The sequence below is a fragment of the Diceros bicornis genome, chromosome 16 (assembly GCF_020826845.1).
Source record: "Diceros bicornis minor isolate mBicDic1 chromosome 16, mDicBic1.mat.cur, whole genome shotgun sequence".
NCBI lineage: Eukaryota > Metazoa > Chordata > Mammalia > Perissodactyla > Rhinocerotidae > Diceros > Diceros bicornis.
This window is the reverse complement of record NC_080755.1, coordinates 31,129,284-31,153,381: the sequence shown is the minus strand read 5'-3', so window position 1 is coordinate 31,153,381 and position 24,098 is coordinate 31,129,284. Positions and strand designations below refer to the sequence as shown.

At 37.7% G+C, this 24,098-nt stretch overlaps 1 protein-coding gene across 3 annotated transcripts in view; it reads right to left on the bottom strand.

Moving 5' to 3' along the window:
* Positions 1-24,098, bottom strand: part of KIAA1328 (KIAA1328 ortholog) — a 341,990-nt gene that overhangs the window by 22,856 nt on the left and 295,036 nt on the right. The window lies entirely within an intron of this gene.

The following is a 24,098-nucleotide window of genomic DNA, read 5'->3' as shown; positions in this document are numbered from 1 at the left end:
AAAAACCACCTGAAATCATTTGCCTTGTTTTTATTATTTATTTTATTTTATTTTATTTTATTTTGTGAGGAAGATCAGCCCTGAGCTAACATCTAATGCCCATCTTCCTCTTTTTTTTTGCTGAGGAAGATTGGCCCTGAGCTAACATCTGTGCCCATCTTCCTCCACTTTATATGGGATGCTGCCACAGTATGGCCTGACAAGAGGTTCGTCGGTGCGTGCCCAGGGTCTGAACCCGCGAACCCCAGGCCGCCGAGGCGGAGAGCGCGCACTTAACTGCTTGTGCCACCGGGTGACCCCTCATTTGTCTTGTTTTTAAATTGACTACTGATTTTCCTCCTAATGTCAGCTCTTTAAGCAACTTGAGATACTCTATAAATAGCTAGATCTCTCTCTTTTTGTAGCTCTCTCCTATCCAGCACTCTGTCCTACAAACACTAGGTCACCTTGGCCTCCCTCAGACTCCCAACTCTGCCTCTCAAGTCAGTGAACTTGTTGGGCTCCACTCAGGTTCCTGAATTGTGGTTCAGAAATATAAATGTAGGGCTAACCTCATTTATTTCTCCTTTTTTTTTTTTTTTTTTTTTTTTTTTTTTTTTGTGAGGAGATCAGCCCTGAGCTAACATCGGTGCCCATCTTCCTCCACTTTATATGGGACGCCGCCACAGCATGGCTTACCAAGCAGTGCGTCGGTGCGCGCCCGGGATCCGAACCAGCGAACCCCGGGCCGCCGCAGCGGAGCGCGCGCACTTAACCGCCTGCGCCACCGGGCCGGCCCCTATTTCTCCTTTTTAAGGGATAACTGTCCTTGATGTACAATATTGGAAAACAGTTGTTTCATATATTTGGTCTGTTTGTTTAGTTGTCTCAGGTGGGAAGATAAATCCAATCTCTGTGACTCCATCTTAGTTGGAAGAGGAAGTACCCTGCTAGGATCTTGACTTGAATTTCAAAAGCACGCTTTAAGAAGGTATCTTGCTTCCTCATGGTATTCAGGTTTTGCCACTGGAGGGATTTAACCTTGCTCACAAATGTTAATTATTTTGCTTAGGGTTTAGTAAAATTTTTGGAAATATATTTAATATTTGCATTCTGAAGGTGCCAGAACATCACATATTTATTTCCCAAAATACCCAGATTAAAGTTACAAGAAGAAAGCTGCAGGCTCTTCATGTGATGGCAATCCACACTTCCAGTTTCTCAGGGAGAAAAAGGACAAGTAAGACATTTGTAGGGTGAAACAGATCTCAGAAGCAAATAGGCAAGTTTTTAAAAAATGTGTATCAATGTGATTTAAATCAACATTAAGGATTAACTAACTAGAAGGATAACAGAGGCATCAGTAGTACAAGACACGCTAGCCAGATCTGAAATATCAGTAATCCCGTTGTGTCCCTACATGGCAAACAAATAAGCATAAATTTTAAACCAAATTCTACCTTCGGGTTTGCTTTATATTGCCTCCTTCACAGCGATCTCCATAGCAGACATGCAAATGAAAGGTAAGAAGAGCAAAAAGGGCATGGTTACCCAACATGTCAAAGTGGAAAGAGAATGCTTCTTTTTCAGGAATCAAGTTTAGATCTCAGGAAGGAATAGAGAAAACACAGACAGAAAAGTAAAATGGAACAAATTCTTGATTTTTCCTTCCATCAAAGATATTAGACAGCTTTCAGGAATCCCTTTGAAAGATAAGATTTCTAAGAAAAAATAATTTCAGTTTCAGAGGCTCCAACAAAGCCTTTGGAATTATAGGGACTTTCCTAAGAGTTATTTTTTTTTAAAGTTCTCATTAAACATAAAAGCAGAATTAAAATTTTTGCTCCTCTACTTCCTTCCCCAATTTCCCCAACCTCCTAGTCACTGAAAAAACATAAGCCATGAGGAACTATATTACTCTTCCGACCACGAAATTACCAATTTCCTTGTATCTGCATCCATTTTCTTCCTTCCCTCTGTCACAACGGAAGAGTGAGCGGACCATCTCCCAACAGAAGCTGACCCTTCCTTATCTGCTCTGAATTCCATCCCCTGTCACCTTCTTGGGGACTTGCATCATTTGATCATCTCCTCTCTCTTCTTCAATATCACTTTTTCTCTCAACTGAATCATCACCACCAGCATTCAAACATGCTCTAGTATCTTCCAATATTAAAAAAAAAACCCTTAAAGTTCTTTATAGAAAAGTCACAGTTAATAAATGAACAGGGAATAACAACAGAATAGTCATCATTTTGCAATTCTTGATCTAGTCAGCAATCATCAATGGCTGCTAAAACTTTAAGTGAAAGGTTGATAGAGACCTTTATAATAGATGGATCAGGATTTATTTTCTTCCTGTAATTATTTTATTTTCTTCCTGATACATTTTCTTCCTGATATATTACAATAGGAAGTACACAGTATCACCTATGAAGTACTCTAGTATAGAACAATTAAACTTTAACCTAATCAAACCTCTAGATCTAATTGTCAATTGACATGAAATACAAAGTACAGAGGAAGAGGCTAAATGATGTCATAAGAATATAATCATTCAAGTCCTAGAATAGGTGAAATTTTACAAGACAAATGACTCAGTTACTTCAACAAATAAATGGCATAACAAAAGAAGCGAAAACTGTTATAGATTAAAAGAGATTTAAGAGATCCATCAAGCAAATGTAGTATGTAGACTTTAAATGCATAGTGATTAAAAAAAAATCAATGATAAATATGTACATTTGAAACAAACCAGGAAAACTGAACATGGACAGAATATTAGATGATATTAAAGAATTTCTGTTATTTTGTTAGGTGTGATAATAGTATTTTAAGTATGTTTTAAAAAATCATTATCTGTTAGAAATACATACTAAAGTATTTATTGGTAAAATGACATGTTGTCTGGGATTAAGAAGGAATAGTGAACACTGAAGGTTGCTGAAACTCAGTAAACCACATGGATCCATTGTATTCTCTCTACTTTTGTGTATGTTTGAAAACCTCCAGTACAAAATTAAAAAGAAATCTCCCCTAACCCACATCCCCTTTCGCTTCTCTTTCTAACAAGTTTTTTGAAACAGCAGCATGCACTCTGTCTACTTCCTCACCTCTCATTTGGTCTGCAATCACTCCAACTTGGCTTTCCCCTGACTACTTTCCTGAAACTGTTCTTCCTAAGGTCAACAAAAACCCTCCATTCTGGCAAATCCAGTTTCAATTATTTTGACCTCTCAGACTCACGCTACAGAACTGACCATGCCCACCTCCTTGAAACACTTTCTCTCTGTTCTTGGTTTCCACGACATTACAAGCTCCTGAATTTCTTCTGGCCCTTTGGGCCACTCCTTCATATCACTTGCTAGCTCTTTTTCTTCTATCCAACTTCAAAATATTGGCATTCCTCAGTGCTTAGGTTAGAAGTCTCTTCTCTTTTCAGCTTTCCTACTCTTACTCTTCTCTTTCTTTTGAGGCGATCTCAGTATTATACAACAGCTCTGTGCCAATTCTCAAATTTATTATCTTTAGTCCAAGCTCCAAAATCCAATCATCTACTTGATCTCTCCACTTGGATGTCTCGAAGCATCTCAAACTTAACTTTCCCTAAACCAAAATCTTCATCTTTGCCCCATACCTACCCCTTCTTTCATGGCTAAATCTGTTCCCTTCTCTCCCAGTTTTCTCATTTCAAGAAAAGTTCTTTCATCCATTTCATTTCTGAAGCCAAAAATTTTAGAGTCATCCTTGATAGCTCACTCTATTTACTGCCCTCTTCCCCATAAGGTCCTGTTGGTTCTACTTCCTAAATATATTATGGTGTTGATTGTTCCTATGCCATTTCAACCCTTGGGTCCCAGTTACTGTCATCTCTCATCTGTATAACTGCAACAGCCATACAACCAAAGTCAAAAGATAAAAGAGAAGCTGCGGAAAATATTTGTGACATATTACAAAAGGGGCTACTTTTTTTTCATATGTAAAAAGCACTTACAAGTCAAAAAGAAAAAGACTAACAATTCAGTGGAAAAATGGACAAAAGGTAGAACAATAGTTGGTAGAAAATACAAATGACTCAAATATAAAACTTCACTCATAAGAGAAATGCTAATTAGAATTACAAGATATTATTTTTACCTTTCTGACTGGCAAAGAACTAAACTTTTCGATTACACTCTTGAAGGTATAATAAAATAGGCACTTCCAAATATAGCAAGTGGGAACATAAGTTGTACAACTTCTATTGAAGCAATTTAGCAATATCTATCAAAATTTATAATGACTGTGACCCACAATTGTATTCTTAGGGATTTAGCCTATAGATATCCTCACACATGTAATAAATGACATGTATAGGAATATTCATTGCAGCAGTGTTTGCAATCATGAAAGACTGGAAATAACCCAAATATCCATTCACTAGTGGGCCGATAAAATGCATTAGTGTACATTCATACAGTGGGACAATGTATGTATTTAAAAGAACAAGGCAGTCCTTCAGTACACACATTCATACACAGAGCCAAGATTGTACATGTATAATTACTGTGGAAAGGACACACAAGAAGCTGGTAATACTTACATCCAAAGAGGGTACTTGGCTGGCTGGGAGACCGGGGTGTGAGAAAGCCTTACTTTTCATATCCCTATGAATTTGTACTTCTTAAATAAGGCAATAATTATAAAAACAATCTAGTTCAGGTTTCTCTGACAAGTCAATATTTAACCCAACTGTACCTGAAATTCCTTAATGGGTTTTTCCTATAATCTGTGTAGCCCAGCATTTTACCTAGGAGAACAATATGAAGAAATGATTTAGAGGAAAGCACAGATATTCCCTTTTATGGAGATTCCTGGATTAAGAATAAATAAAATAAAATGTCCAAGAGTGGTGATGTGGGCCTGTAATTCTTATCTGTAATTGTGAAATCTTGAGAGTACTGAAAACTGAAAGTTTTTCATAACCTTTTTGGTAGCAACATTTGACCTAATCCAAACTTATTTGGTCACAAAATCTGAACTGAGCTGATGTGAGGCTATTGATACTTCTTGTTATTCCATTTCATGTGACTAATTATACATTAGGCTCTAATCCATATGTATATGCACCATGTTACCTTAAAAAAATTGTGAATTCTGAAATACATTTGGCTCCAAGAGTTTTGGATGAGGGACTGTGGACCTGTATCATTTTCTCTCCTGGCTATCAATCCTGAGTTAAGTCTTGACACAAAGATATTATCATTAATAGAAACAGCCTTCTGAAAGTTCCCAATCTTCTTCTTCAATAATGCCCATCATTAAAGGTTCAGGAGATGCCTGCTCTTGGCTTTTTGTTGTTGTTCTTTGTGAGTTTGGGTAAAAGACGATCACTATGCAAGTAATGTACTTGCTCTCAGAGATTTTGATATGAAAAGCAAATTTGGGCAAATCTGATAATTTGTGCAACTATAAAAATGAAATTGTTTAAGAAGAATTTCTTTCCTGGGCCGGCCCCATGGCTTAGCGGTTAAGTGCGCGTGCTCTGCTGCTGGCGGCCCGGGTTCGGATCCCGGGTGCGCACCGACGCACCGCTTCTCCGGCCATGCTGAGGCCGTGTCCCACATACAGCAACTAGAAGGAAATGCAGCTATGACATACAACTATCTACTGGGGCTTTGGGGGAAAAAAATAAATAAATAAAATTATAAAAAAAAAAAAAAGAATTTCTTTCCCTTTTGTCATTGTAGCAGGAGCTACACCCAGATCAAAAAAAAATTACCATCCCTGCTCCCCATGCCTGTACTTTTAAGTACTGGAAAACTTAAGATATATAATTATTTTCTAGCATCTTAATCATTCCGTGAAATCATGATGTTAGATAATGGCCATTTAATACAGAATGTTCTCTTTTCTATGGAATTGTAACTTTCTACTAATTATGAATTGAAGCCTAATTTAGTATGGCTGGAAGCCAGCACAACAAGTGAAATTAATAGACCAAAACCTTAGTTATCTTGAGAGAAAAGCACTGTTAGACAGCTTGGAGTCAAAGAATGTTCCCTGCTAGGCTCCAGTAGGAAAAGCAGTAAGCTGACTGCCAGAGAACATAATGCAGAAACCAAAACCAAGAGAAGTGCTTGCCCTGTAAATTCTACCAGGCCAAAGTGATGCTAGAGTACCCTGTTTATTAGCATGCACTTTATTTTTATTTATTTATTTATTTATTTATTTATTTATTTATTTATTTATTATTGAAGTATAGTTGACATACACTATTGTATTAGTTTCAGGTGTGCAACATAGTGATTTGACATTTATTTACATTACAAAATGATCACCCTGATATATTAGCATGCACTTTAGAAAGTTCAGGGCATGTATGGATATGCATTCATTCTATTTTATGCTACACATTATTGAAAACACATTCTGTAACATAAATAATTCATCAGTGCATTGTTTGAAATTTAAGATTACAAAACTGAACGGTAGTGTTCTGTTTTATGACTGTACTTTCAAAGAGAAAGACAATATGGACAGATGGACTGTATAACCTTTATATGAACCTATTAGGGAGAACAACCCAACAGAAAAGAAACAACCCTCACCCTCCACACATACAGAATTTCTTTGTGTGTGTGCCAGAGGCTGTTATCTTTAGGCTTAAGTAAAATCAGGTGTTCAGGGATGCTTTAGCGGGCACAGAATGAGCTGGAGATTAAGGCGTTCTGCTGGCTCTCAGTGCCACAGCTGAAGCTGGGAGACTGGAACTGACTGTGAGCAAGGTGAAACGGGAGTTCTTTGGAAGGAAGAGACCAGAGATTCTTCCAATTTAACATAGCAGATTATACCCTTCCATCCTTTGGTCACAAAGAAGGTGATAGAGGTTAGCAAAGGGCAAAATCAAAAAACAGTAGAAACTAGTGGATATACAGTTAAAGAGCTCACTCTCTTTGTTGAAAAGTATAGATAGCCCCCAGAAGAGACATCACTTAAGTGGTTTATCAGGATTGTGAACTCAGAGACTGTTTCCCTAATTCTGGATAAATCTGCATGGAGAGGCATGTTTGGGTTAATATAAGACTCCCAACTGGCCATAGTCTTTGACACCTTGGATGAAAATTAGAGATGGGGGAACGTCCAGCCTTTTGGGGTGAATAAGGGCAACAATACACAATGTGTATCCTGAAAGAGGAAATTGCCGAATTCTCCTATTAAAAGCAAAATGGAACACCGCAGGTGAAGCAGCTGATATGCTGTGAATGCAAGCCATGTTGGATTGGCATTATGGTAACCAGGATGTTCTCCCAATGAATATGCCTCTGACCCAGACCCTGATAAAAGATGTGATCTGAGTGCACCTAATATCACACCCATGTTACTTTGTTTCTGGGGGCAGGAGAGGGGATAAGAAACAGTTCAGGAAACTATATCTGATTTACTGTCCCAAATTCCTTTCATAGGCTTTACTGATGCTAGAAAATAGAAGTCGTCCGTAGAAAGCAAGGAAAGGAAGAGGAGTCAACAGACGAGAAAACAAGAGTAGCCACACGGAAGTATTTTGGTTGTTGTAAACATATGGAATGGAAAAATCAGAAATTGATGGGGAAGAAACCAGAGTTTTAACAGAGCATTACCAAGACTGGGTGACTCACCGGGTTTCTCCCAGTGCTCTGGCAGTAAAAAGACCCAGACAGATCAACTATCTATTCCAGTTTGGAAGAATTTAGAAAATTGGATGACAAGGAAAAGCCCAATGAATTTGATATTGAAATACAAGAGGTGTCAGTAAAAAAAGCTTGAAGCTGATGAAGATTGATAGGAAGGCCAGGATCTCTTGGCTCATTGTGGTTGGCAGTGGGCCAGCATAGTAACTGAACCTGACATCCCTCGTTTGGGTCAAAATCAATGATAAATGGAAGAAAGGAGGTAAAAGAATAAATAGGGTAGGCTAAGGTGAAAAGCCAACACTATTTTGGTGTCCTGAAAGAGGCTCAGAGCAAGAAAATAATATTCTTTCTTAGCTCAAACTCTAGACGCCTGGAAGGTGAAGCAATATGGTTTGCGAAAGCTGCCTCTGCTTCTGCAAACAGACAAAGAATGGCAACCAGCAAGTTTGAGTGGCATCCTCCAGGAATTGTCTTTGTCCTGCATTACTCCTAACCAGGAAGATTACATTTAATCATTCTTTCCTCTACAAAGAAACTCATTCTAATTGCGTGATAAACTTTAGTATGTATTTTTCTCATCTCCAAGATAGATGTAGGAGTCTTTTTTAGAATACACCATACATTTTATAGCAATGATTTATACTTCAGATTAAATTTGTGCATAGATCCAAAAAAGAAGGAAAAAGGAGAGAAGTTTTATTGGAAACACAATCACATTGTAGTATTCCTAAGGTAACTTAAGGGAGAAACATGTACATTCTCATTCCAAACATTCAACCTTGCTAAGAGGCCAACCTAGGAAATTTTATTTAGCATTGCTAATTCCCACCTACCTCTTTCTTATTTATTCATGGAATGGTTAACACAAAAGAGTTTTTGCTTTTTAAACTTCCAGATATTTTGCAATTTAGAAAAATTTAGTCTAAAGAAAGAGAAATGTATAAGAAGTGAAAGAAAAAAAGGATTGGAAGGAAATATACTAAACACTAAAATATTAACAGTGGTATATACATTATATACAGTGGGTTGTAGGATTACAGGTAATTTAAATGTTACTTTAAAAAATCTATATTACCACTGCAATTGTCTCAAATATGCATAAGTGCTTAAGTGATTGCTGCCAATCACTGGTGTCAGTTTCTTTAAAAACTCATTAGCAAACAGATTCTTGAATGGATCCTCCCTAACCCCTATACACAGCCCTCTAAAAAGGATTACAGATGGTATTATGAGGAGGTGAATGCTGGGTGCCCATGTAACAGCCATTTAATCTTATTCAGTAGTTTAAATCTGACTCTGGGACCACAGGCTGAAGGTGGTGGCAAGAAAGTAAATTTGAAATAGCTCATTATAGACCACACAGTATTTCATAATTTTTGTAAGGGCACATGAATATATTTCTTAGAAGTTAATGGTAAGTAGTTTATGGTAGTAAATTGTAATTCTAATTCTGTGATATCTTTGATCTTAAACCTCTGATGAAGGAAAGATTTTAATTGTTTTGCCAATAGTGACTGGTTAAAAAAAGATCTTGGCCTCAGTCTGATGGTTTTCATATTCAAACACTTGAGGCTATCTTGTGTTTCAATCAGAAAATTCATGATAATCTGTACTAATGAAATAGTAACAGCAGCCAATGTCAACAGAGAGGTTTTTCCCTCTTTTGAGCCTTGAGGCCACACTTACCCATATGAAAAGCCATATTAGCTGAAAGAAATTATTTTTTTTTCTTAAATAACAGCTTTTTGCCAACAGATTTTTATCTGTCTTTGTTTGGAGATCTCAAATGGATCAACTTTACTTTTTTCAATCTAAAATGAACGTGACACAGGGATTTACCCTTTATGCAACAACAGGAACAGAGAGAGCACAAAAGACTGTGTAGTCTGCAGGGCGTGAAATTAAAATTTGCACATTGATAAAAAAGACTCCAAAAGACAAAAGAAGTAATGATACAATGCTACAATCCTAGCATGAAACCTTCTGGTGTGAATAAAAGTCAAGGCCATGTGACCTACAGCTTTTACATCAGAAGAAACATTTTGCTGTTTTCAAAAATATTTATATCCTAAGGGACAAGATAAAAGAACTGCGGCAAGCTGTGGTGAAGCACAAACCTACTGAAGGGGACAGTTCTGGAAAATCTACTGAGCTCAGCAGCACCTGGACGAGGAGCAAAGGGAAACTACAATCCTGGCGGAGGGTGGCTCGTCTACAAGCATCACGGCAATCCCAGTGACTCCTCACTCTTCTATTGTCCAGAGTGGTCATGCTTCCCAGTGGTTTCGGGGCCTGTTCCAGTCTTAGTTCTGCCACTAATTAGCTTCCTTTGTGAATCAGTGGTTTGTGTTCAGTCATGATCCACCCCTGAGACAAAGCAATACCTCAGCTTTTACCAAAATCTGGTTCTTCTATCACCAGTCCGTTTCTCTCCAAAGCCCAGAAGACAGGAGTTGGCTGCAGGGCGCTTTATTTTAGGAGCAGCACATTTCTCAGTCATGAGCTGAGACTGTGGGGACAGCAGACACGGGGCGGGATGGAATGAAGGGATACCGACTGAGGAGTGTCCTCTGAGCTAGCTGGCATAGCACTTCCACCTACCCTTGCAGGAGCGCACCACTTCATTAACAGAGAACATTGACAAGCATCCTAATGAAAGTCCACACAGAATGTCACTTGCGGTAAATAGTCCATTCTGCACCTTGTAGGGCAGGTGTCTCAAGGTAAGATACTTCCAGCCTTCAGCAGGTTATACCGAGTGCCAAGTACAAGACTGTGGTGACTTCTGTTGGGCAGACTTCTTCCAGGGCACAGGAAAGAGACAGCCCTCGACAAAAAATAAGCTTAACATCTCTTCCCTCAGCATGGACTGGCATGGTGCCCCAGCTCTGGCTTCCATTCCAGCTCTTAAAAGTGCTTCAGCAGGGTTACTCAGAGGCCCAGAAAGAAGAAAATCTCCTGGGTACAATTCCCAGCATCTTTTTATTTATTTAATGCACAACATTTAAAAAATAATCCCACTGGCTAAGCATGCCTTTTATCCTATCTTTCTTATTATATATTATCATTATTTAATATGAACATTAATCCAGAATACTTTTAAACTGTCAAAATGTAGACAGGATGACTTCTTCATGTATGTTAAGAAACACAACTGTATACCAGGCTTTTATAAGACATGTAATTATATACAAAGTTTGTCTGCTTTCTACCTTGCTGTCCTGGTATTGGGCTGGAGCATTTTTTCTTTGCTTTAACGATTGGCTCTAGTTTTCAAGTAGCCTGTGTCCCATGACAGGGAGAGCCTGAAGCAGGGTCCCTATTCTAATACAAATCCCAACCCACCTCAGAATCTCCCAGCTCTCCCAAAAGAAGAAAGAGCCTCTCATGTATAACAGTAATCACTCTCCCCTTGCCTGCCAAGAGGTTTATGTTCCAACCAAGCTGATCATTTTATAAGCATTTGGGGATGAGTATCAAGCAACAAGATGATGAGCTTTCAATCTCAGTAACAGTCATACTTCAGAATGCACCCATGACAAAAAGAAAATCAATGAAAGGCCTAATGAATAAACAAACAATGCATTGGGCACTTACTCTTGAGCTTTAAGATTTCACTTGGAACCTGTCTTTCATGGATAACATTAGGATTTGTACACTAAGTGGTTCATTCATCTTCTCTAAAAAGTATATCAAAGATGTTTTGGTGAGAACATGGACCCAGAAGTCTTAAGGCTAATGAAAATTACAACATTACAATATTACTATTTACAAAAAAACTTTCATATATATCTTTCTCTTAATTTTTGTGGTTAAACTCATAAAAAGTTATACGTAACACAAAATGTTAAAATAAATTTCCCTACAGGACAATAAAGACAAGGTGGGCTAAAAGAAGAAAAAAAAAATGACTGCCATGTCTCTTTTGGGTGGCCATATCTCATTAAAAAGCAAATAGTTCATGGGGAAAATACGAAAAGTGTTAATATATTAGAAGTGTTATAAATACACAACTATATTTAAATACATAAACAGGGTACCAAAATGTCCAGCTGAGCTGAAGATACATTAGCCAATGACCATTAACTATATTATTCTCTGTCTTCTCCATTGTAAGAATTCTTGCTGATAAAGTCTTTGATTTACTCAGCGGCATTCTTGGTACTATCATGAATTATCCTGACCATTCCTTCTTCAAGACAAAGCACGTAGCCTACACTAATATATAATCACCTTTTCCAATATGTGTGGTGACTGCAATTTGGACTTCAAGAGTATCATCGTTTTTCTGTATTTCTCTTGGGCCCTCCCTATACTAAGATCTGATGTTTTCAGACATGATTTCATTTAAACACTGAAAAAGTAAATTGGACCCGGTCCCCTGTCAACTGGGAAGGCCAGAAATTCCCATGGAACTGCTCTGCGCTATGCTGTGAATGACAGGGTGCCAAGTTTGCCTATCTACTTAACATTTCTCAACTACTGGCCAGCACAAAACCCAAAGATTTTGAAGGGAAGTTTAAACCGTGTTATTCTGAAATCAATTATTTAATTATATTTGAAAATGTTCATTTCTCATTATTTTATTCCCAAAATACGTAAATTACCATGAAAGCAATAGATAGACGTACATGTTTCGTTTTGAGTTTATCTCTAAACAAAGGCTAAGGTTCAGACACATATGATGGAAGGCTGGAAACCTAAGGTTCCATGTGGTCAAGAGAGTCTGTCAAGGTTTTGCTGCAAGAAAGATGTAGAGAGAGGCAGGATGAACCCAGGTTTTTGGGCTTTAATTTTAATACCCTTTTCTCTAAGCCCTGCTGCCTGTCTGCATGCAAGGATTTTCATTGGAGGAAACCAAAACAACAAAGCAGCCATAGACCAAAGCAGAGGATTAGAAGAAGCCCTATGATATGGCTGAACATAAGAAATCGCTAAGCAAGGACAGTTGTGAGACATTGTCTAAGCACTCATCTCAATGCAGAGAACATGCTGAAACTGCTCACATTGAAGCATCTGCTGTCATCCAGCCTAGAAACCGCCTGAAAGCCTAGACATTTTCAAATTCTTATAAAATGGGGAAAACCTTCAAGTAGATGAAAATGTGAGGAAGTTCTGGGAAGTAATGGAAGCACAACTAAATGGATAAGCTGGGTAGAAACCATGGTTCTTTTATAGATGTGGAGAAGACATAAAGGAAAATAGTTCCTATAGGAATGCCATGAACTTGTAAATTTAAAGGAAACATTTGCTTTGTGATCGTACATTCATTCATTTATCCAACAAATATTTATTACATGTCTACTAAGAGACAGGCCTTGCTCTAGCAAAGGGATATAGCAACGAATATAACAGAAGAAATCCTTGCCCTCTTAAAAGTTTACATTCCATGTTATACAGGAGCGGGAGATATAGACAATAAATAAAACACATTAGTAAATTATATAATATATTACAAGGTGATAAGTACTATGAAGAAAGATAAAGCAGAGAAGCGGAAAGAGGTAGAAAACATTAGGAATGATTTCACTAGGAGTTTTTCTCTTGCTACTAGCTGAGAGTTCCCTCAGAGAACGATGGGTCCATATAAGCATTTCATAGAAAAGACTGCTATCAACAATATGTTTCAGTGATTAGTCCCAAATTTCAACAGTTTAGATTGGTAAGTGGAGTTCTTCAAGGGCCTCTTAATCATTTTTTTCAGTGCAGGCTTATTGATGTATTCTGATAATCCCTTGGGGACAGCATGACAATGGCTAAACAAAATTGCTAATGGAAAGGAGAGGCCCTGGGGTTGGGTGGGGGACAGAAAGAAGAAGAGAATATTGGTGTGCTGGGGTTAGGTAGTGAGAGGATGTGCAGCTCCAGAGCAGGGGCTTCCAAATGTGTGTCTTTAGACAAAGTACATCAGAGTCATCTAGGAGAATTAAAAATACACATCACTGGGGCCCATCCCCTGGCAATTCTGATTCAATTAATCTGGGATTGAGGCCTGGAAATACGTACCCTTACAAAGATTCTTAAGTGATTCCAATATGCAGATAGACTTTAGAACCACTGCTCTGAAGGGAATTAAACTTTCAGGATTTTTAAAAAGGGCTACTATGGGGCCAGCCCGGTGGCATAGTGATTAAGTTCGTGCGCTCTACTTCATCGGCCTAGGGTTCACAGGTTCGATCCTTGGTGCAGACCTACGCACTGCTTATCAAGCCATGCTGTGGCAGGTGTCCCACATATAAAGTAGAGGAAGATGGGCACAGATGTTAGTACAGGGCCAATCTTCCTCAGCAAAAAGAGGAGGATTGGCAACAGATATTAACTCAGGGCTAATCTTCCTCACCAAAAAAAAAAGGCTACTATGAGGAAGAAATCCATTATCAATAACTCCAATGAGGCCTGGAGTGACCCTAGAAACAGAAGTCCTAGGAAGAAAACATTAAATCCTAACTCTACTATTTGGCCAAGAATTTTACTTCCCACCCTCCTCTATTTAGAAGAAAAACAAATGGGAACATCTCAAGACATTAGAAAAATTTGCCAACATTGCGTAAGAAAAATCCTTTGAATGCAGGGTCATTAACATTCACTTCTAAGTCACACTTCTGCAGAGCACTATCACTCCATGCATTTTGCAGAGGGGCTAGTACCATTCATACGCATTGTTCTAGGCGCCCAAACAGGTTTTGTTGCCCAGAGTGCAGAAGATGGAAGCGAACACTGAGTGCACACTACGGCCTGCACCAAGTTAAGGGCTTTGCATACCTTGTCATATTTAATCCTCTGAGCAAATCTGTAAGGTAGTTATTAATATTCTTATTTTCACATGAGGAATCAGGCTTAGAGAAGTAAAGTAGCAGGCATGTTTACAGGGTGAATATTAAAAAATATAACCCTATCGCCTGCCTCTATGATGAACCTAAACCTATTCCTAACTGTCAGGGATACATAGAGTTTGGAACTACAATAGCGAGGTCTAAAGCTCTGTCCCTTATTGCTTGTGTAATCTTGGGAAGTTCTACAACGACAACACTATCAAGCCATATACCAAGACTGTGGTAAGTACTTTATGTAAACTATCTTGCTTAATCATCATGACAAGCCTATGAAGGAGATATTATTACCCTCACTTTATAGATTAAATTAAATGATTTGTCCAAAATCACATTGCAAGCATTCAAATCTAGGCCTATAAACCTAGGTGTTACAATTAGTACACCTGGGCTCTTAACTGTTATATAACTGCCTCTTGGAGCTTTACTTTCTCATGATTGTGAGGATTACATTAGGTAACATAGATAAGAGAATTTTTATAAAAGCATTAAAGTGCTCAGAAGAGTAAGTGACACTCAACGAATGTTTCTTAACATTGAATTTAAGGGAATTGATGACCTTGGCCCAAATGAACAGCACTAAAACAGCAGTTCATGAGGCTAAAAACTGTGAAATGATAGCAGGAGCTGGCAATACTGAACAGATGTCACTAATCATCGCATTTTTCAGAGTTCAGTACCCTGGAGAAGACTCACCACGGAAGCATAATCCTCACCTATTGCTGCCTTGACAAAGAAATAATGTAGTTATGTCTTATGTTCCAAGGGTAACCTTAGGGTTTTTGCAACTACTTGGAACTACAGGGTGTAAAATTTTGAAATGAGTTTACCTCCTACAAATGTGTGCCCTTTGTTTTCTTTTTAAATATTGTTTTTAAACTTATATAACACATCATTGTTGTAGAACATTTGGAAAATATAAAAAAGTGTGAACAATAAAATAGCTTTTATAATCTTTTCACCCAGAACTTTGAAAGCTTTACTGAAGCCAAGGACTACAATTCTACGTGATCAGTAAACATAAGCTGTTGTAATGTACATTTTCCCTGTACAGTATGTTCTTCCTATGGCAAGAATGTCTTGGCAAGCTTCCCCAAGCTAAATTCATTTCTTAAAATTATGCTATGCCTTTATTATTTCTACTTAGCCTATCTGTTTCTGTTTTCTTAACTTACACACTCTATAAACATTGTGTGCAAGAGGAATGGATGATTATATTAACGGCTTTTAACACTGGGAATTATAGTAATGGCCCAAAAATCATGGCTTAATTAAAAGCAACATCTTTTCATCAAAGACATAAGAATTTCCATGCATTCAACTGTTCTTATTAGTAATGCACCTGTTGGCAGGGAATTCCAAGTTAAAAATCAAATTAAGATAAAAACCCTTTAAAATGGCTGGGCTTTTCATCCTCCTGATTAAAAATGGAAGACAGAGAGGCATATTTATAACCTCATATTTTCTTTTACATATTCAATACATTCTTTTTTGAAGTTTTCAGATTATTCCTTTTTATTGTTATCATTTTATGTGCATCATTTCATTAGGTTTTGTTTTTATTTTGTTATTTACAATACACTCGAAATGGAAAAGTTATAGTAAATGCTACTTTGATTTGTGTAGTGTATAAACTGTTACTCTAAGGGCAGATAAAGCTAAAATGCTAGTTCACAATAACAGCCCACATTTTAGGAAGTCATTTTGAAAAATCTAAAAAGAAATTCTATGTAATATTTTGAAACTGAGTTTTAATAGTCATTAAAAAAAGCTTTACAATGATACGTAATTTGTATGAACATATATTATAAATGGATATATCTGTACATGCCCAACACAATACCTGATATACAATAAGCGTTCAATGAATAGTAGCCAGTATTGCCATATATGGTCATCACTCATACACTCGACTACATAGAGACAGTGAGGTCTGCTATTTAAACCTACTACACAGACCCAAGTAGTGCCCGTGGGCTCTGGTTTGAGGTTTGGGGTTTTAGTTTAGGTCCTCTCTCTCTACCTTCAGGAGAATAATATATTATCATTTCCTCTGCTAGGCACATGAGGGAATCTGGTTGAGTACTTAAAATATTTGTGTAAATGCATAGGTGACAAAAAAAGTCTGATTTTTAAAAAAAAGATTTTGTTGCAGTTAGGATTCTGGGCACGAGCGAGAAAGTGTTGCAATTTGGCTGTTGTGTATAATGGAACCACAGCACCTCCTCTGCTCTGTATGACTAAGTTTCTTCCTATCAAGTTATAAAAACAAATTCTAACTCTTAAAGTAAGTCTGTCTGACTCCTGCCCTAAACCAGAATTTTATCAGCTTTGTGCCTAATACCTCAGAACCAAATACAAGTTTTAGGCAGCATGGGAGAATGACAAAACACTAAAATTTGAAGAGCTAAATTCAAGTCCTCTTTCATGCTTCCTTACTGTGTGACCTTGGGCAGCCACTCAGTTTCTCTCAGTTCTCATTTCCTCACTGTAAAATGGGATAATACCACTACTTATCTCAAAGGGTTTGGGTGCAATTTATTTTATTTTTTATTTATTTTATTTATTTATTTTTTTGTGAGGAAGATCAGCCCTGAGCTAACATCCATGCCGATCCTCCTCTTTTTGCTGAGGAAGACTGGCCCTGGGGTAACATCTGCACCCATCTTCCTCCACTTTATATGGGACGCTGCCACAGCATGGCCTGACAAGCGGTGCCTCGGTGCGCACCTGGGATCTGAACCTGGGCCGCCAGCAGTGGACCGCGTGCACTTAGGAGCATGCCCAATTAACCGCTACGCCATGGGGCCAGCCCCCATTTTTGCTACTAGTATAATAGAAATATGTTTCTTGTGCAAGCGTTAAATACTCTGGCAGCTGTCAATCCAGAGTTTTGTTGCCTGAGATAAAATAGATCACATATTTTTATGCTTTTCCCTTCTCTGCAATTTAAATGGTTACTGGCAATGTGATTTGGGAAACTAAACGGAGCCTAAATTGCCCAAGGGCTAAAGCCTTGGTTCATAACCCACAGAGAATGAAGAGGGACAAATGCAGAAAGTTTGTCCCTCTTTGTGGCACAGAAAAGGACCAAGATGCCATCAGTTGTTCTACCACTGTAAAGGCTATGCCATCATAACTGGAAGCAACTGGATTTTCATGTCAAGTTACTTAAGAGAAAAATAAAGATAAAAAACATTGTCTTTTTTAAAAAAAATAAAAATTGTATATATTTAAATTGTAGAACATGATGTTTGGATATAAATATACATAGTGAAATGATTACTACAGTCAAGCTAATTAACACATCATCTCCTCATATACTTACTATTTTTTGTGTGTGGTGAGAGCACCTGAAATCTACTCTCTCAGCAAATTTCTAATATTCAATGTAGTATTATTAATTATAGTCATGATGCTGTACACTGGATTTCCAGACTTGTTCATCCTACATAACTGCAACTTTGTATCCTTTGACCAGCATCTCCTCATTTCCCCCACCTTCCCACTCCTGGTAACCACCATTATACTCTCTGTTTCTATGTATTCGACCTTTTTAGATTCTACATATAAGTTAGATCATGTAGTATTTTTCTCTCTGTGTTTGGCTTATTTCACTTAGCATAATGTCCTTCAAGTTCATCTGCATTGTCGCACATGGCAGGATCTCCTTCCTTTTTAAGGCTGAATGATATTCCATAGCCCATTCATTTGTTGATGGACACTTAGGTTGTTTTCATATCTTGGCTATTATGAATAATGCTGCAATAAACATGGGAGCACAGATATCTCTTTGAGGTACTGATTTCATTTCCTTTGCGTATATACCCAGAAGAGAGATTGCTGGATCATAATGGTAGTCCTGTTTTGTATTTTTTGGTGAGGAAAATTAGCCGTGAGCTAACATCGGTTGCGAATCCTCCTTTTTTTGCTGAGGAAGACAGGCCCTGGGCTAACATCTGTGCCCATCTTCCTCTACTGTATATGTGGGACACATGCCACAGCATGGCTTGATAAGCGGTGTGTAGGTCCGCACCGGGGATCCGAACCTGAGAACCCTTGGCTGTCGAAGCGAAGTGTGCAAACTTAACCACTACGCCACCAGGCCGGCCCCTGGTAGTCCTATTTTTAAGTTTTTGAAGAACCTCTATACTGTTTTCCATAATAGCTGTACAAATTTATATTCCCACCAACAATATACAAGGGTTCCCTTTTCTCCACATCCTTGGCAACACGTGTTATCTTTTATCTTTTTGATAATAGCCATCCTAACAGGTATGAGGTGATAGCTTATTGCGATTTGGATTTGTATTTCCCTGATGATTAGTGATGTTGATTGAGCATCTTTTCATATACCTGTTGGCCATTTGTATGTCTTCTTTGACAAACTTCAACATCCATTCATGCTAAAAACTCTCAAAAAAGTATGTATGGAAGAAAATTTCCTCAACACAAAAGTCATTTATGAGAAGCCCACAGCTAACATCATAATCAATGGGGAAACACTGGAAGCTTTTCCCTTAAGATCTGGCACAAGGCAAGGATGCCCACTCTCGCCACTTCTATTCAACAAAGTACTGGAAACACAAGCAATAAGGCAAGAAAGAGAAATAAAAGGCATCCAAATTGTTAAGGAAGAAGTAAAATTATCTCTGCAAATGACATAATTCCATATGTAGAAAACTCTAAAGACGCCACCAAAAATCTGTTAGAATTAATAAACAAATTCAGTAAAGTTTCAGGATACAAAATCTACATACAAAAATCAATTGCATCTCTTTACACCAACAATGATCTATCCAAAAAGGAAATGAGGAAAACAATCCCATTTATGATAGCATCAAAAAGAATAAAATACTTAGAAATAAATTTAACTGAGGAGGTGAAAGATCTGTACACTGAAAACGATAAGATGTTGATGAAAAAAAACAAGACACAAATAGAAAGATATCCTGTGTTCATGGATTAGAAGAATTAATATTGTTAAAATGTCCATTATACTCAAAGTGATATACAGATTCAGTGCAACCCCTATCAAAATTCCAATGGCATTTTTCACAGAAATAGAAAAAACAATCTTAAAATTCGAATGGAACCATAAAAGATTCTGAACAGCTAAAGCAATCTTGAGAAAGAAGAGCTAGTTGGGGCATCACATTTCCTGATTTCAAACTATCTTACAAAGGTACAGTAATCAAAACAGTATGGTACTGGCATCAAAACAGACACATAGACCAATGGAACAAAATAGAGAGCCCAGAAATAAACCCAAGCATAAATGGTCAGCTAATTTTCGACAAGGGTGCCAAGAATATACAATGGGGAAAGGATAGTCTTTTCAATAAATGGTGTCGGGAAAACTGGACGTCCACATGCAAAAGAATGAAATTGGACCCTTATCTTATACTACATACAAAAATCAACTCAAAATGCATTAAAGACTTAAATGTAAGACCTGAAACTATAAGATTCCTAGAAGAAAAGAGGAGAAAAGCTCCTTGATGTTGGCCTTCCTAATGATCTTTGGATATGACACCAAAAGCTCAGGCAACAAAAGCAAAAATAAACAAGTGGGACTACATTAAAATCAAAAACTTCTGCATAGCAAAGGAAATCATCAAGACAATGAAAAGGCAACTGATGGAATGGGAGAAAATATTTGCAAACTCTATGTTTGATAAGGTGTTAATATTCAAAATATATGAGGAGCTCTTATGTCTTAATAGCAAAAACAAACAAAAAAACCAACCAACCTGATTAAAAAATATGAGGCTGGCCCAGTGGCAAAGCGGTTAAATTCACATGTTCTGCTTGGGCGGTGGCCCTGGGTTTGCTGGTGCAGATCCTGGGCGGGGACCTACTCACCACTCATCAGGCCATGCTGAGGTGGCGTCCCACACAGAAGAGCTACAACTCTACAACTATGATATACAACTATGTACTGGGATTTGGGGAGAAAAAAAGAAAAAGAGGAAGATTGGCAACAGATATTAGTGCGGCCAATCTTTCTCCAAAAAGAAAAATGGGCAAAGGATCTGAATAGACATTTTTTCAAAGAAGACATAGAAAAATACTGTCTTCAAGACAGAGAGGAGAAGTTTAACTTCTAGATTGCAGGGTACTTGGATCCTTCTGGCCTGGGCTTGGTAGAGTATGGCCCAATATTCTGAGCCTGGGCCCCCAGTGTCAACCTCAATGGGCAAAGGGCTTTCATAAGCCACCTTCAAATCAGCCATCTGCAAACAATTGCTCGTGAGCATGACTGTGCAAAGGCAATTGCTCTATAGAAAGCTCAGCAAAGTGTAAACTCACACCAAATTTTTAGCATTTAGCATTTACAGCAAATTTTTCAGAAAACATTAAGCATATGGTTTGACAGCAAAGAACCAAGGTCTTAAAAAAAGAAAAAATTAAACTATTTTTTTTAAAAAGCCCCCAAATAAGCTATCAAGTTCTTCAAAGCACATACTCAAATATTTTCCAACCCCTCCAACAAAAAAAAAAGGTCCACAAAATCACCCCCCAGCATACCTCAAAAACAAATAAAGCAAAACAAAACAAAACCTTCAACTCTGTGTTGTGGTAAAAGAATCTTTCCGAAAAAAGCTCGAGTAGAGAGGTGAAGAGGACTTCCTAGAAATAGGCTAACTCAAGCTCCAGTTCCAAAAATTCACTAATTGGGCATGATTTGGTGAGATCTGCCTTTCTCTCTTCACATCTCACAAGGAATTTTTTAAAAAAAGAGGACACGAGTCCTATCCATAACTCTTATGAGTCAGGGAAAAACAAACAGGCCTTAGTAATCTTTTACTCCTGGGGCTGAGAATGCAATCCTGCTGCTGCACGCGTGATACTTGCCTCTATTCATCTGTTTGGAATAATTATCACTATGTTGTCATATGACTGAGAGACAGAAACTCGACCAGTATTTTAAAAAGTGACAAGATTTTTGTTTCATTGAACAATCCCAGAAGATACTCTCTTCATTTTAACATAAAATATGTCAGATCTACATACCTGAATAGGAAGACACCAACTTATAAAGTATATACAGCTGTAATAGACTCTTTTTCTCAAATTTGAAATAAAAGATTTGAAGATCCAAAGCTACATTAATGCAAGTATCTGTCTGTTGCAAGTATACTTTTTGATTAAATTGGCATACATCAAGTACAATTAGAAAGGTTATTTATAATGAAGAAATACATAATTCTGCATCTTAATGGGGATGACAATTACAGCTGATGGTTGCTAATTAACATTACTTCTTTCGCTGTCAGTGTCAGATATTTCCTGTACAATCTTTATTGCTGGCAATGGACACACCAGTTTGGAAGGCAAAAAAGGGTTAATTATCAGTAACATTTGTACTCATAACAAATTCATTGGTAACCTGCTCAGCTCTGGTTTCCTATTGGAGACTAGAGGATCAAGTCGAATCAGTAAACTTGGACTCAGTGGCATGGCAGGAAAAGTATTTGTTCAACTTTCTTTTTGAGCGAAGGTGCACCTACCCACCAGGTGTTCAGAATGACAAGGAGAAAAGTTCCTCTAGTCTTTTCTCCAGGTGGAGTGGTCTGTGGGTGTTGCCTATTCCAGCTAAGTGGAAATGCATAGCACCGTTAAGTGGTGCCACCCTCTAGTGCCAAGATGACCACTGTGCTTATTCTCTTGGATAGCTCAGGGGTGTGTGATCAGTGCTGGAGGCCAGAAGTGAAATGGAGAGAAAGAAGCATTGCAGCTGCCAGCAAGGAAAACTATAAAGCCCTCTTTGCTTGTGCTGTAAGTTACATATTTATTTTGTTAGCATGAGATAGATGAATATTTCTACATAGAAAGGTGCCCAGCTAAAATCAGGATAAGTGATATTAATGTCCTATGGTCAGTATTATTGAACCTTGAAAGCAATAAACTTTATGAGTCAATAAATATTACATTTGCAACATAGTTAACATTCCTTTACTGTCTCTAGCACTTATTACACATTGTAACCGCAAGTCTACAATACATTATTCATACTTGGGGTGTCACCACGTGATGGATTGCTGTAGGAGAGGCTGTCCTTTAAATAAATCAACAAATAAAAATGCAAATGTTAACATTTTCAGCCACAACTTTTTCTATCTTGAATGGGGAATGAAAATTTCATATTATATTGACAGGCAGCAGAGAGTACAATTAACAAGCTACATTGCGAATCAGAGAGATGACTTTGCCCCGCCTGGTTTTCTCACCTGCACATGGACTGATATGGGATTCTTCTAGGTGTTAGCTCTTTTCAAAGAACAAAGGAAAACCTGTCTCCCACCAGCATCTGTCCTACCCCCATCCTCTTTTGCAACTCTAGAAATTCTTGGAATTTAGGGTGGACAGGGGAAGGGCGTTTACTCTTGTTCTCCTCAGTACCTTTAAAGGTCTCCTGGGATGAAGAACAATAGGCTTCTCTTGCATTAAGAGTCTGTGTGTAACTGAAAAGTAGTCTATAAAAAAATGCCTTTTTTACACTTCGAAATAAAGACAATTCAAATAATCCTGATTCTGAAATCTGGAAAGCAACCACTGTGTCGCCCTCCTGGTAACTGATTTTCATAGTCCTGAATCTTTTTCTTTAAACTCTGCACTTTGTGTAACAGACCTATAATATGCCAACATGCACTTCTAAGGATAAAATCTGGTGTGCCATACATTATTTTATTTAGCCAAATGCTCATTATTTAAGAAGCTTCTGAGAATCCATATTTAGCTGATCTGCAGTATTAAGAGCTAATAGATAAAGAATCCTTTTTTAAAGGTCCATAGATATGAGTCTTCATAGCAATTTTAACTTGGGCTTGTAAAACTCTACAAACTTGATACGGTCCATTTAGAAAATGTGTGCTGAGGATGTTCTACAAAACCCGTACTCGGGAAACATTTTATTCTTTTTCATGCTTCTCTCTAAACTGAAACGCAAACATCAAAAACATATTAAAGTAGCATTAAAGATCTCATTTTAATCTTCAGCAACAGGAGAATTCACCAAGATTGAAAATCCAGATTGTTTCTCCTCTTTACCTGTAATTCTTCCAAAGGAATCTCTCAAGATGAGCTGGGATGGATCATCTTCAAGTGCAAGCATTTAGCCACAATGTTAAGTGGTCCAGGGAGGGAGCCCCATCAATATTTCAGAATCACAACTTACTGTGGATCTTTGGCAAAATGCCAACAATGGCAGCATTAAAAATAAAAGAAAGGAGTAACGGAAAAAGAACGTGGTAAACTAGTTAAATTTTCTTTTGATTATAGGTGGCCTCCAAAATAGGGAGGTTGTTGTTGTCAACTATTATAATATTTAAGATCATGGGCTTTGGAGTCTGAAATGCTTCTCTACCTCTTATTAGCTGTGTGACCTTAGGCAAGTCACTCAATCTCTCTGAGCCTTAGTTTCCTAATTTTTAAAATGAGGATGACAGTAGTACCACCTCATAAAGGCTGTGAGGAAGAGTAAATTGGATAATCTTGCATTAAATCAGATAAGCCTTTGATATCAAGGGCCTGGCACAGTGCTGGGCACATAGTGGATGTTTCATAGATGACAGCCATTATTATTATCCACTGAGTTAGAGTCATTTCCCAAAAGTTCTTTAAAATTATGTCT